Source organism: Eschrichtius robustus, chromosome 13 (genome assembly GCF_028021215.1).
Source record: "Eschrichtius robustus isolate mEscRob2 chromosome 13, mEscRob2.pri, whole genome shotgun sequence".
NCBI classification, from domain to species: Eukaryota; Metazoa; Chordata; class Mammalia; order Artiodactyla; family Eschrichtiidae; genus Eschrichtius; species Eschrichtius robustus.
In genome coordinates this window covers 38,305,172-38,318,290 of record NC_090836.1, presented here as the reverse complement: position 1 = coordinate 38,318,290, position 13,119 = coordinate 38,305,172, and the positions used below count along the sequence as shown (strand labels likewise).

Sequence of the window (13,119 nt, the reverse complement as noted above, 5' to 3'; positions counted from 1 at the left end):
GGGGAGCGTGGAATGCCATCCTTTTCTCAGAGCTTTCCCTCCAATCGCTGGAACCTGTCTGCAGGGGACATGAACATTCTTCTCTGCCTAATGAACACAGTGAGTAGACGGAGGCCCGGCTTCCTAACACTCCATTAGCAAGAAGGCCAGGTTTTGGCCTCTGCACTTTTCCCCTTTGTTTATGATTATTATTTTTTTTTTAAATAAATTTATTTTTTTATTTTTGGCTGTGTTGGGTCTTCACTGCTGCGTGCCGGCTTTCTCTAGTTGTGGCGAGCGGGGGGTACTCTTTGTTGTGGTGCGCGGGCTTCTCATTGTGGTGGCTTCTCTTGTTGCAGAGCACAGGCTCTAGGCGCGTGGGCTTCAGAAGTTGTGGCTCGCGGGCTCTAGAGCGCAGGCTCAGTAGTTGTGGTGCACGGGCTTAGCTGCTCCATGGCATGCGGGATATTCCCGGACCAGGGCTCAAACCTGTGTCCCCTGCATTGGCAGGTGGATTCTTAACCACTGAGCCACCAGGGAAGTCCCTATTTATTATTTTTTACGCAAAGATTTCAGGGGTTTTGGGGGTTTTTGTTGTTGTTTTTGGTTTGTTTGTTTTTCATTAAGCTCAGCTGCGGGTATTCAGATATGGCTGTATTTGTTGGCTTAGAAGCACATAGATGACCCTTGAAGGCAATTGGACTTTTTCCTGCCAGCTTGTCCTTCAAAGGGAAGGCAAGGAACAATAACACAGTTACTCTGGCTAGTGGCCTTGCAACCTAAATATTCGACATTTCTGCTTTATGAGCTTTTGTTTGTTTGTTTGTTTTTTGTTTTTTTGGCTGTGTCACGTGGCTTGTGGGATCTTAGTTCCCTGACCAGGGGTCGAACCTGGGTCCCCAGCAGTGGAAGCTTGGAGTCCTAACCACTGGACCACCAGGGAATTCCCTGCTTCGTGCGTTTAATTGCACTCTGTCTATGAGTATAAAAGAGCAGTTAAAAAACAAAAACCAGGACAGTTTACTTATTTTTGTTTTCTTACTAGTTTACCACGAAGGTCCTGGTAGTAGACTAGGAACTCTCTTAGCTTATCGTGAACACTGAAAAGCAAAGAATCCCTGTTTAATTCAGGGGTCATTCGGTTGCAAGAAGCAGAAACCGACGAATACGAGTAAGCAAACGGAATCTGAGACCTGGAAGGACAGCTGAGCCTAATGAGAGTTTGGAATTGGAAGCTAGAAGGCCTTCAGGAAACAAGATTCCTGTTCTTTTCATCTCTCTCTCATGCCCATGCTTCGCTTCTCTTTCTTTCCAAGGTGTATTTCATTCCCCTCTTCTAGGATATCTGTTTGCCCTCTGTTTCTTCCTGTGTCTGGTTCTCTTGGTTTGCTCATCCATCCACACCGTCCCCAAACTCCCAGCCTTGACTCTCCACTTGCAGTGACTACCACTAATTACTACAGTTTTGCTATCTCAGTTTAAATTATCAAGAGAGCGGCCCTAATTTGTCCAGTCCATGCTAAATCAGTTTTGATGGGTGTGGTGGCACCATGACCACTAAATACATTGCTGACTTTTGCAGAATCTACGAGGACAGCATTGCTGAACAAGAGCGCATTGGCTGGGCATCTGGGCATCCATCCCAATTGTCATATAGTAGGATCCACTGCTTATCTCTCCTCTCTCTCTCTCTCTCTCTCTCTCTCTCTCTCTCTCTCTCTCTCTCTCTCTCACACACACACACACACACACAGAGGAACTGGCTTAATGACAATTGTTATCACGTGTGAAATATGGCTAATACAAAATACTTGAGTTCAATGGTTTTTACGCGTTAGAGGGCATACGTACACTTGGAGGGTCTATTAAAAATGCAGATGCCAGGGATCCCTTTAGAGATCCTGATTGAGTGAGGTGGCAAACAGGTATCAGTACTTTTTCATAAGCCCTTCAGGTGAATCTGCTGAAAGCGGTCCACATACCTCATTTTGAGGAACACTGGTTTCTCAGGTGATTCTTAACGTGTGTTCAGGTGTAACAGTGATAGTGGTGAAGGATTTCTTTGACAGTTATGGTAGGACACAAGGAGTTCTGACCCCCTCATAATGACTGTAACAGGTTAGGTAGTGAGAATGAATTGCACCGTACATCTAAGCTTCAACTGGGACTTAGTGATGTGGGTATATAAACAGTTCAGGGTCCTAGTCAAAGAAACCCCAAGTGCTTTCATTTTACTAGATGTTGTTCCTGCCTGTAAAATAAAAGGTACGTTAGTTATGGAAGTACATGGTCGTATTAACAATGCCATTCCAGTCAGTGCTACAGTGAAACATACCAGAGTTGATTTTGTTAGTTTGCCTGGGAGGATTGATACTAAACTGTCAGGAGTGACATGAGAGAAGTGGCAGTGCCATTATTCCAACCTCACGGGAGCGACATCACAAAGGATAATTTAATATGTCTCATCCATGTTTCTAGGGTTTCACACCTTCCTGAAAATGCTGATTTTGAAGAGCACAGATTTATAATTTTTCATTCCCAAAGTTAAAAACACACTTCACGTTTGCAGGCTTGCTGCTTGCTGTGTGGTTTCAGGTTTGCTGTGGGGCTAAATATCTACCTTAAAACACCCAGGGTTCAGCGTGCTTTATTGGATGGACAAAACAAAGTGGTGCAGAAAGAGCGAAATTAAAAAGAAATTAAGATATGAGCCGTATACAGCCAAGTATATCATCTGCTTCCACGTGAAGCACAGAGGGTGGTTTTTCCAGGCGTACCCAGGCGCGTGGCACCTGTGTTCATTGAAATGATTACACATTCAACAAAATTTGAATGTGTGATATGCAATCATTTGAATCGCTCATTATACATTAAAATAAACTGACACAAACAGAACTCGTTCTCTGCTGCTTTTGAGAAACTAAGTAAATTAAATGAAAGAACGAAATGACGATGGTACTAGGCTGAAGATGTGACATACAATAGAGTCAGGAAATTCAGCATTCTTTGACCATGATCAAATAACTTTCAGTGCTGCTGTGCAGTGAGAAAAGCAGTAGAAAGAAGGAGAATGTCTCCCTGCTGCCTGGGACCACCATGCCTGGCTCCCAGACCACTTACTCCTCACTGCGCTTTGGGCACTAGCCCAGAGGACCACATAGTACAAAGGGAAACAGTCGGGAAAAACAGTAAGAAAAAAAGGGCAGGTGGAAAGAATATCATCTTCTGGGGAGGTACAGGTGTTTTTCCCAGCTCTCCCATTATAATTGTCTATGGTTGCTTCGTCTTCTTTTTTTTATGGTTAATGATTTCTACACCCTACTTGAATGGGGCTTCTGACCACATCAATCCACTGAAACTGTGTTTCAAGATTTATCAACTTGCCAAATCCAAATGTCCCTTGTTTCTTACCTTTCTTGACCTGTCAGCATGTGAAATGGATGACCCCTGCCTCCTACCTGAAACATCTTCTCTTGCTTTCCACACTAAACATGATTCTAGTTTTCCTCATGATAGTTCCAAATCTCCTCCTCCTCCTTCCATAATCAGTGTTTAAATGATTGGCAAGTGCCAGAGTTTGGTTTGTGATGGTCTTCTTTTCTCTTTCTAGGAGGTCATATCTGGTCTTACACAGGCATGTAGATGAATCCAGACTTACATATCTAAGTTGAAAGGCATCCCCAAACCACACATTTATATATCCAATGCTTACTTGATATCCTGTCTCAGAAGTCTTATTAAGATCTGAAATTTAAAACCTGGGGAAAACAGAACTCTTAATTTTATACTGACCTCTCTAAACAATATCTTCTTCATCTACCTAGTTGCTCCAGCAAAAAATGTAAGAGTTTTTCTCAACTCCTGTTTCTCCCTCTTTTCATCCCACATCTAATTCATTAGCAAGTCCATTCAAGACTACCACCAAAATGTTTCCCAAAACCACCAGCCTCCATTATCCTTCACTCTGATGACTGTGGAAGCTGTCTAACAGGTTTCTCTCCTTCTAGCAGTAGCCACAATGTTCTTTTTCCCCAATTTTCTCTATCTTTTCTGATATCGTCCTTGTCAATCCACCATCATATTTTTTCCTGGCTGGTGTATTTTGCCTTTTAACTGATCTCCAAACTCTGCAACCAAATTCTGTATTTTTGTATTCCTCTAAAAATACAAATAAGCTTTGACATTTCCTATGGTAGTTTCCTATTACATTTAGAATAAAATTTGAGCCTATCGAAGCATACAAAGCCTTGAAAGATCTCTTTCTGAATTCAATGACTACATTTTCAACAATTCTTAATTTCACAGAATGTTCTTTGAAAAACTTAAATCAGATTTTCTTATTCCCCAGATTAAGAACCTTCAAAGTCTGGTAATCCTTGCCACATTGTACAATGTTATGTCTGTTAAGAATATTTTTGGCTCCAAGTAATGGGAAAACTGATTAATGCTGCCTTAGAAAAGGATTAATGTTTCTCACAGAACAAGAAAACCTGAGTAGGCAGTTGGTGCTATTGGTGTAGCTGTTTAATGGTTCCGTGAAGTATTCAGACTCTCTTTTTTTTTTTTTTTCTCTGCTATCCTTAGTATGTTAGCATTTGACCTTATGCCTACTGCCTCATGGACCCTAGATGGCTCTTATAGCTTCAGACATCACATGTATCACATCCATGTTCAAGGTAAGAAAAAGGTGGGAGAGATAGGAGCAGTACCAGCAAACTCATTCCTGTTCCAGGGCCTTTGCACTTAGTATTTCTTCCAGTTGGAATGAGTTTTGCCCAGATTTTCGTACAGTTTGCACTTCATAACTATTCAGGTTGCAACACAAATGTCATTTCAGAGAGATGAGTTATTAATCCAGAGTAGCACCTCCTGATATTTCACCATAACTACCTGTTTGTTTTCGTATTGAAATCTGCATTCGTTTGCTAGAGCTGCTGTAACAAAGTATCACAGACTGGGTGGTTCAGGCTGCCAAAGTCTTAGTTCAGGCTGCTACAACCAAAAATGCCATAGACTTGCTACTTTACATACAGAAATTTGTTTCTCATAGTTTTGGAGTCTGGGAAGTCCAAATCAATGTGCCTGCTGATTTGATTCCTGGTGAGAACCCTCTTCCTGTGTTGTTGTTTTTTTTTTTTTTCATTTCATTTTATTTTATTTTTTTCTATAGCAGGTTCTTATTGGTTATCTATTTTTATACATATTAGTGTATATATGTCAATCCCAATCTCCCAATTCATACCACCACCACCACCCGCCCCCCCGCCTTCCCCCCTTGGTGTCCATACATTTGTCCTCTATATGTATGTCTCTATTTCTGCCTTGTAAACTGGTTCATCAGTACCATTCTTCTAGATTCCACATATATGCCTTAATATACAATATTTGTTTTTCTCTTTCTGACTTACTTCACTCTGTATGACAGTCTCTAGGTCCATCCACATCTCTACAAATGACCCAATTTCATTCCTTTTTATGACGAGTAATATTCCATTGTATATATATATACCACATCTTCTTTATCCATTCATCTGTCAGTGGGCATTTAGGTTGCTTCCATGACCTGGTTATTGTAAATAGTGCTGCAATGGATATTGGGGTGCATGTGTTTTTTTGAATTATGGTTTTCTCTGGGTATATGCCCAGTAGTGGGATTGCAGGTAGTTCTATTTTTAGTCTTTTAAGGAACCTCATACTGTTCTCCATAGTGGCTGTATCAATTTACATTCCCAACAACAGTGCAAGAGGATTCCATTTTCTCCACACCCTCTCCAGCATCTGTTGTGTAGATTTTCTGATGATACCCATTCTAACTGGTGTGAGGTGATAACTCATTGTAGTTTTGATTTGCATTTCTCTAATGATTAGTGATGTTGAACATCCTTTCATGTGTTTGTTGGCAATCTGTATATCTTCTTTGGAGAAATGTCCTTTTAGGTCTTCTGCCCATTTTTTGATTAGGTTGTTTGTTTTTTTAACATTGAGCTGCATGAGATGTTTATATATTTTGGAGATTAAGCCTTTGTTCATTTATTCTTCTGCAGATATTTTCTCCCATTCTGAGGGTTGCCTTTTTGTCTTGTTTATAGTTTCCTTTGCTGTGCAAAAGCGTTGAAGTTTCATTAGGTCCCATTTGTTTATTTTTGTTTTTATTTCCATTACCTCTAGGAGGAGGGTCAAAGAAGATCTTGCTGTGATTTATGTCAAAGAGTATTCCTCTTATGTCTTCCTCTAAGAGTTTTATAGTGCCCGGTCTTACATTTAGGTCTTTAATCCATTTTGAGTTTTACTTTTGTGTATGGTATTAGGGAGTGTTCTAATTTCATTCTTATACATGTAGCTGTCCAGTTTTCCCAGCACCACTTATTGAAGAGACTGTCTTTTCTCCATTGTATACCCTTGCCTACTTTGTCATAGATTAGTTGACCATAGGTGTGTGGGTTTATCTATCTCTGGACTTTCTATCCTGTTCCATTGATCTATATTTCTGTTTTTGTGCCTGTACCATATTGTCTTGATTACTTTAGTGTTGTAGTATGCTCTGAAATCAGGGAGTCTGATTCCTCCAGCTCCGTTTTTTTCCCTCAAGATTGCTTTAGCTATCTGGGGTCTTTTGTGTCTCCATAAAAATTTTAAGATTTTTTGTTCTTGTTCTGTAAAAAATGTCATTAGTAATTTGATAGGGATTGCACTGAATCTGTAGATTGCTTTGGGTAGTATAGTCATTTTCACAATATTGATTCTTCCAATCCAAGAACATGGTATATCTCTCCATCTGTTTGTGTCATCTTTGAATTCTTTCATCAGTGTCATAGTTTTCTGAGTACAGGTCTTTTACTTCCTTAGGTAGCTTTATTCCTAGGTATTTTATTCTTTTTGTTACAATGGTGAATGGGATTATTTCCTTAATTTCTCATTCTGACCTTTCGTTTTTAGTGTGTAGGAATGCAAGAGATTTCTGTGCATTAATTTTGTATCCTGCAAATTTACCAAATTCATTGATTAGCTCTAGTAGTTTTCTGGTGGCATCTTTAGGATTATCTATGTATAGTGTCATGTCATCTGCAAACAGTGACAGTTTTACTTCTTCTTTTCCAGTTTGGATTCCTTTTATTTCTTTTTCTTGTCTGATTGCCATGGCTAGGACTTCCAAAAGTGTGTGGAATAATAGTGGCGAGAGTGGACATCCTTGTCTTGTTCCTGATCTTAGAGGAAGTGCTTTCAGGTTTTCACCATTGAGCTGATGTTTGCTGTGGGTTTGTTGTATATGGCCTTTATTATGTTGAGGTAGGTTCCCTCTACGCCCACCTTCTGGAGAGTTTTTATCATAAATCGGTGTTGAATTTTGTCAAAAGTTTTTTCTGCATCTATTGAGATGATCATATGGTTTTTATTCTTCAGTTTGTTAATATGGTGTATCACATTGGTTGATTTGCCTATACTGAAGAATCCTTGCATTCCTGGGATAAATCCCACTTGATCATTGCATATTATCCTTTTAATGTGTTGTTGGATTTAGTTTGCTACTATTTTGTTGAGGATTTTGCATCTATATTTATCAGTGATATTGGTCTGTAATTTTCTTTTTTTGTAGTATCTCTGTCTGGTTTTGGTATCAGGGTGATGGTGGCTTCATAGAATGAGTTTCAGAGTGTTCCTCCCTCTGCTATATTTTGGAAGAGTTTGAGAAGGATAGGTGTTATTTCTTCTCTAAATGTTTGATAGAATTTACCTGTGAAGCCATCTGGTCCTGGACTTTTGTTTGCTGGAAGATTTTTAATCACAGTTTCAATTTCATTACTTGTGGTTGATCTGTTCATATTTTCCATTTCTTCCTGGTTCAGTCTTGGAAGTTTATACCTTTGTACGAATTTGTCTATTTCTTCCAGGTTGTCCATTTTATTGGCATAGGGTTGTTTGTAGTAGTCTCTTATGATGCTTTGTATTTCTGCGGTGTCCATTGTAACTTCTTTTTCATTTCTAATTTTATTGATGTGAGTCCTCTGCCTCTTTTTCTTGATGGGTCTGGCTAAAGGTTTATCAATTTTGTTTATCTTCTCAAAGAACCAGCTTTTAGTTTTATTGATCTTTACTATTGTTTTCTTTGTTTCTATTTCATTTATTTCTGCTCTGATCTTTATAATTTCTTTCCTTCTACTAACTTTAGGTTTTGTTTGTTCTTCTTTCTCTAGTTCCTTTAGGTGTAAGGTTAGCTTGTTTATTTGAGATTTTTCTTTTTTCTTGAGGTAGGATTGTATAGCTATAAACTTCCCTCTTAGAACTGCTTTGGCTGCATCCCATAGGTTTTGGGTCGTCGTGTTTTCATTGTCATTTGTCCCCAGGTATTTTTTGATTTCCTCTTTGATTTATTCAGTGATCTCTTGGTTATTTAGTAATGTATTGTTTCACCTCCATGCATTTGTGTTTTTTACGTTTTTTTCCCTGTAATTGATTTCTAATCTCATAGCGTTGTGGTTGGAAAAGATGCTTGATATGATTTCAATTTTCTTAAATTTTCTGAGACTTGATTTGTGACCCGAGATGTGATCTATCCTGAAGAATGTTCCATGTGCACTCGAGAAGAAAGTGTAATCTGCTGTTTTCAGATGGAATGTCCTATAAATATCAATTAAATCTGTGGTCTATTGTGTCATTTAAAGCTGTGTTTCCTTATTAACTTTCTGTCTGGATGATCTGTCCATTGTGTCAGTGAGGTGTTACAGTCCCCCACCATTACTGTGTTACTGTTGATTTCCTCTTTTATAGCTGTTAGCATTTGCCTTATGTATTGAGGTGCTCCTCTCATTTATATATTGCATATATATTTATAATTGTTATATCTTCTTCTTGGATTGATCCCTTGATCATTATGTAGTGTCCTTCCTTGTCTCCTGTAACATTCTTTATTTTAAAGTCTATTTTATCTGATATGAGTATTGCTATTCCTGCTTTCATTTGATTTCCATTTGCATGGAATATCTTTTTCCATCCCCTCACTTTCTGTATGTGTCCCTAGGTCTGAAGTGGGTCTCTTGTAGACAGAATATATATGGGTCTTGCTTTTGTATCCATTCAGCAAGCCTGTGTCTTTTGGTTGGAGCATTTAATCCAATCACATTTGAGGTAATTATCGATATGTATGTTCCTATGACCATTTTCTTAATTGTTTTGGGTTTGTTTTTGTAGGTCCTTTTCTTCTCTTGTGTTTCCCACTTAGAGAAGTTCCTTTAGCATTTGTTGTAGAGCTGGTTTGGTGGTGCTGAATTCTCTTAGCTTTTGCTTGTCTGTAAAGCTTTTGATTTCTCCATCGAACCTGAATGAGATCCTTGCCGGGTAGAGTAATCTTGGTTGTACGTTCCTCCCTTTCAGCACTTTAAATATATTGTGCCACTCCCTTCTGGCTTGTAGAGTTTCTGCTGAGAAATCAGCTGTTAACCTTATGGGAGTTCCCTTGTATGTTATTTGTCATTTTTCCCTTGTTGCTTTCAATAATTTTTCTTTGTCTTTAATTTTTGTCAGTTTGATTATTATGTGTCTTGGCATGTTTATCCTTGGGTTTATCCTGCCTGGGACTCTCTGCGCTTCCTGGATTTGAGTGGCTATTTCCTTTCCCATGTTAGGGAAATTTTCGACTATAATCTCTTCAAGTATTTTCTTGGGTCCTTTCTCTCTCTCTCTTTCCTTCTGGGACCCCTATAATGCGAATGTTGGTGCATTTTATGTTGTCCCAAAAGTCTCTTAGGCTGTCTTCATTTCTTTTCATTCTTTATTCTTTATTCTGTTCCGTGGCAGTGAATTCCACCATTCTGTCTTCCAGGTCACTTATCTGTTCTTCTGCCTTGGTTATTGTACTAGTAATTCCTTCTTGTGTATTTTTCATTTCAGTTATTGTATGGTTCATCTCTGTTTGTTCTTTAATTCTTCTAGGTCTTTGTTAAGCATTTCTTGCATCTTCTCGATCTTTGCCTCCATTCTTTTTCTGAGGTCCTGGATCATCTTCACTATCATTATTCTGAATCCTTTATCTGGAAGGTTGCCTATCTCCACTTCATTTAGTTGTTTTTCTGGGGTTTTATCTTGTTCCTTCATCTGGTACATAGTCCTCTGCCTTTTCATCTTGTCTATCTTTCTGTGCATGTGGTTGTTGTTCCACAAGCTGCAGGACTGTAGTTTTTCTTGCTTCTGTTGTCTGTCCTCTGGTGGATGAGGCTATCTAAGAGGCTTGTGCAAGATTCCTGACAGGAGGGACTGGTGGTGTGTAGAGCTGGGTGTTGCTCTGGTGGGCAGAGCTCAGGAAAACTTTAATCCGCTTATCTTCTGATAGGTGGGGCTGAGTTCCCTCCCTGTTGCTTGTTTGGCCTAAGGCAACCCAGCACTGGAGGCTACAGGCTCTTTGGTGTGGCTAATGGCAGATGCCAGGAGGGCTCATGCCAAGGAGTACTTCCCAGAATTTCTGCTGCCAGTATCCCTGTCCCCACAGTGAGCCATAGCCACTCCCCACCTCTGCAGGAGACCCTCCAACACTAGCAGGTAGGTCTGGTTCAGTCTCCTATGGGGTCACTGCTCCTTCCCCTGGGTCCCAATGTGCACACTACTTTGTGTGTGCCCTCCAAGAGTGGAGTCTCTGTTTCCCGCAGTCCTGTCAAAGTCCTGCAGTCAAATCCCGCTAGCCTTCAAAGTCTGATTTTCTGGGAATTCCTCCTCCCATTGCCAGATCCCCCAGGTTGGGAAGCCTGACGTGGGGCTCAGGACCTTCATTCCAGTGCGTGGACTTCTGTGGTATAATTGTTCTCCAGTTTGTGAGTCACCCACCCAGTGGTTATGGGATTTCATTTTATTGTGATTGCACCCCTCCTACAGTCTCATTGTGGTTTCTCCTCTGTCTTTGGATGTGGGGTATCTTTTTTGTTGAGTTCCAGTGTCTTCCTGTCGATGATTGTTCAGCAGTTGTCATTCCAGTGCTCTCACAAGAGGGGGTGAGCACACGTCCTTCTACTCCCCTTCTTGAACCAATCTCCTCTTCCTGGTTTGCAGATGGACACCTTCCTGCTATGCCCTCACATGGCAGGGAGAGAGAGGAAGAAAACTCTCTTGTATCTCTTTATAAAGACACCAATTCCATCATGGAGGCTCTACTCTCATGACCTAATTACCTCCCAAAGGCCCCACCTCCAAATGCCATCACTCTGGGGACTAGGGTTTCACTGTAGGAATCTGGGGGGACATTCAGTCCATAGCACTTAACAGAAATTTATTGTTTCTTAGTTCTGGAGGCTGGAAGTCTGAGATTAAGGTGTTGGCAGGGTCGGTACCTTCTGAGGGCTGTGAGCGAAGGAGCTGTCACAGGTCTCTCTCCTTGGTTTGTAGACAGCTGTCTTCTCCCTGGGTCTTCAATTCATCCTCCCTTTGTAAATGTCTGTATCCAAATTTCCCATTCTTATAAGGACATCAGTCATGTTGGATTAGGGTTGACTCTAATGACTGCCTTTTAACTGTAAAGACCCTATCTCCAAATAAAGTCATATTCTGAGGCACTGGGGGTCAGCAATTCAACCTAGACATTTGGGGAGAGGGCAAATTACAAACTCAATAAATATGTGCTGAATGGGTGGATTTTAATCATAGCCACCATTTGCTGAATGTTTGCAATGTGCCAAGTGCTACATGAAGTGCTTTATCCTATCTTCTTTAACTTGCACAGTGATCCAATGAAGGGGGTACTATATGTGTTCTTTTAGAAATGTTAAAACCATAGTAAGAGATATGGTGAGTGGTATAGCAGGAGAGTGGAGGCAAGGAAGAAAACAAAGGCTGGGATGCCTCCAGCAAAATAGTGAGGAAACATCCTTTGAGACCTCTTCATTACCTTTGACTGGTTGCATTGGATCATGAGTAGACGAGGAGACTGAAATAGAAAGTTTATATGGGGGTCAGCAAACTTGTTTCTATAAAGTACATATTTTAGGCTTCCAAGTCACATGGTTTCTGTCACAGCCACTCTGCCATTGTAGTATGAAGAAGCCATAGATAACACATTAATGAATGGTTGTGGTTGTGTTCCAATAAAACTTTATTTACAAAAGCCAGTGGCTAGCCAGGTTTGGCCTATGGGCCATAGTTTGCTAAAGCCTTGGTTAAGGAAATTTTCACTTGATTTTCTTTCCTTTTGTTTCCCCAAAAGTAAATTAATTTTGTGAATTTAGAAAAACTGTGCTGACCTGATGTCTTTGAGATGCCCAGCATTTGCTTCCGCCTTTTAGAGAAAGTTCTACTAAACCATACAAAACCTGAGAGAGACACTCAGAGAGTCCACAAATGTTCTCTCCTCTGGGAAATTCTTCATCACGTCCTGTCACAGTGTGAACTTATTTCCTCAGTGGTGGTGGAGGAAAGCTGTGGGGACAGAGGAGAGATCAAAGGACAGAGGTACAAAGCCTATCAATCCTGAGTTTCATTCCTGGCAGAGGGATGGATGAACATGTGGCTTGGGTGCCAGTTATTTCAATTCACTATGAGTTGTCTTCTTTCCTGATGAGATCAGAAAACAAATCTTGCTTATGTAAGGATGACTTTAAAGGTCATCTGGATAAACATACTTGATAAATAAGCAGGGTAAGAATATCCTGATTTAGGGGTACTGAAGAATTCTCCCCTGTCATCTGAATATTTATATTTTGAACTTATGAGTCCCTGTGTCCCTTGTCAGCCTGATTTTTTCCCTCTTCTCACAATCTACCCTGCCCCACTCTAGTCTTTAGAGTTCTTCATTTTTCAGGTCTAGACTCAGAGCAAGATGAAGTTTCCATTTGCCTTACCCTCCAACCCCCAGTAGCAGTGTCCTTGAGGACTCATGCCCATCTCATTTTAAGTAGTTTACTACTAAAGCAACCTGGGAAACAGAGAAGAAATAATGGGAGTGAACATGGGAGTTAGATGTTTGATAAAGATCTTACACTAGTGGATCCTGATCTAAGACTCCTCCATGTTCGCATTCTCTTATTCTAAGGCAAAAAAAAAAACCCTTCATTTTTTCCTATTACAACAGTAACATGTGGGCCTATAATTCTGGCAATATGGTAGACTAAATATCCTAAAGAGCCACCCCATACAAAACTCCTAGGAATGCTAGATAAAATGTAA

At 40.2% G+C, this 13,119-nt stretch overlaps 1 non-coding gene across 1 annotated transcript; it reads right to left on the bottom strand.

The window, feature by feature from the left end:
- Positions 1–849: 849 nt before the first annotated feature.
- On the bottom strand, positions 850–922 carry TRNAW-CCA (transfer RNA tryptophan (anticodon CCA)). Its single transcript has one exon. It is a non-coding gene; the product is annotated as a tRNA-Trp (tRNA).
- Between the last annotated feature and the right edge of the window lie 12,197 nt (positions 923–13,119).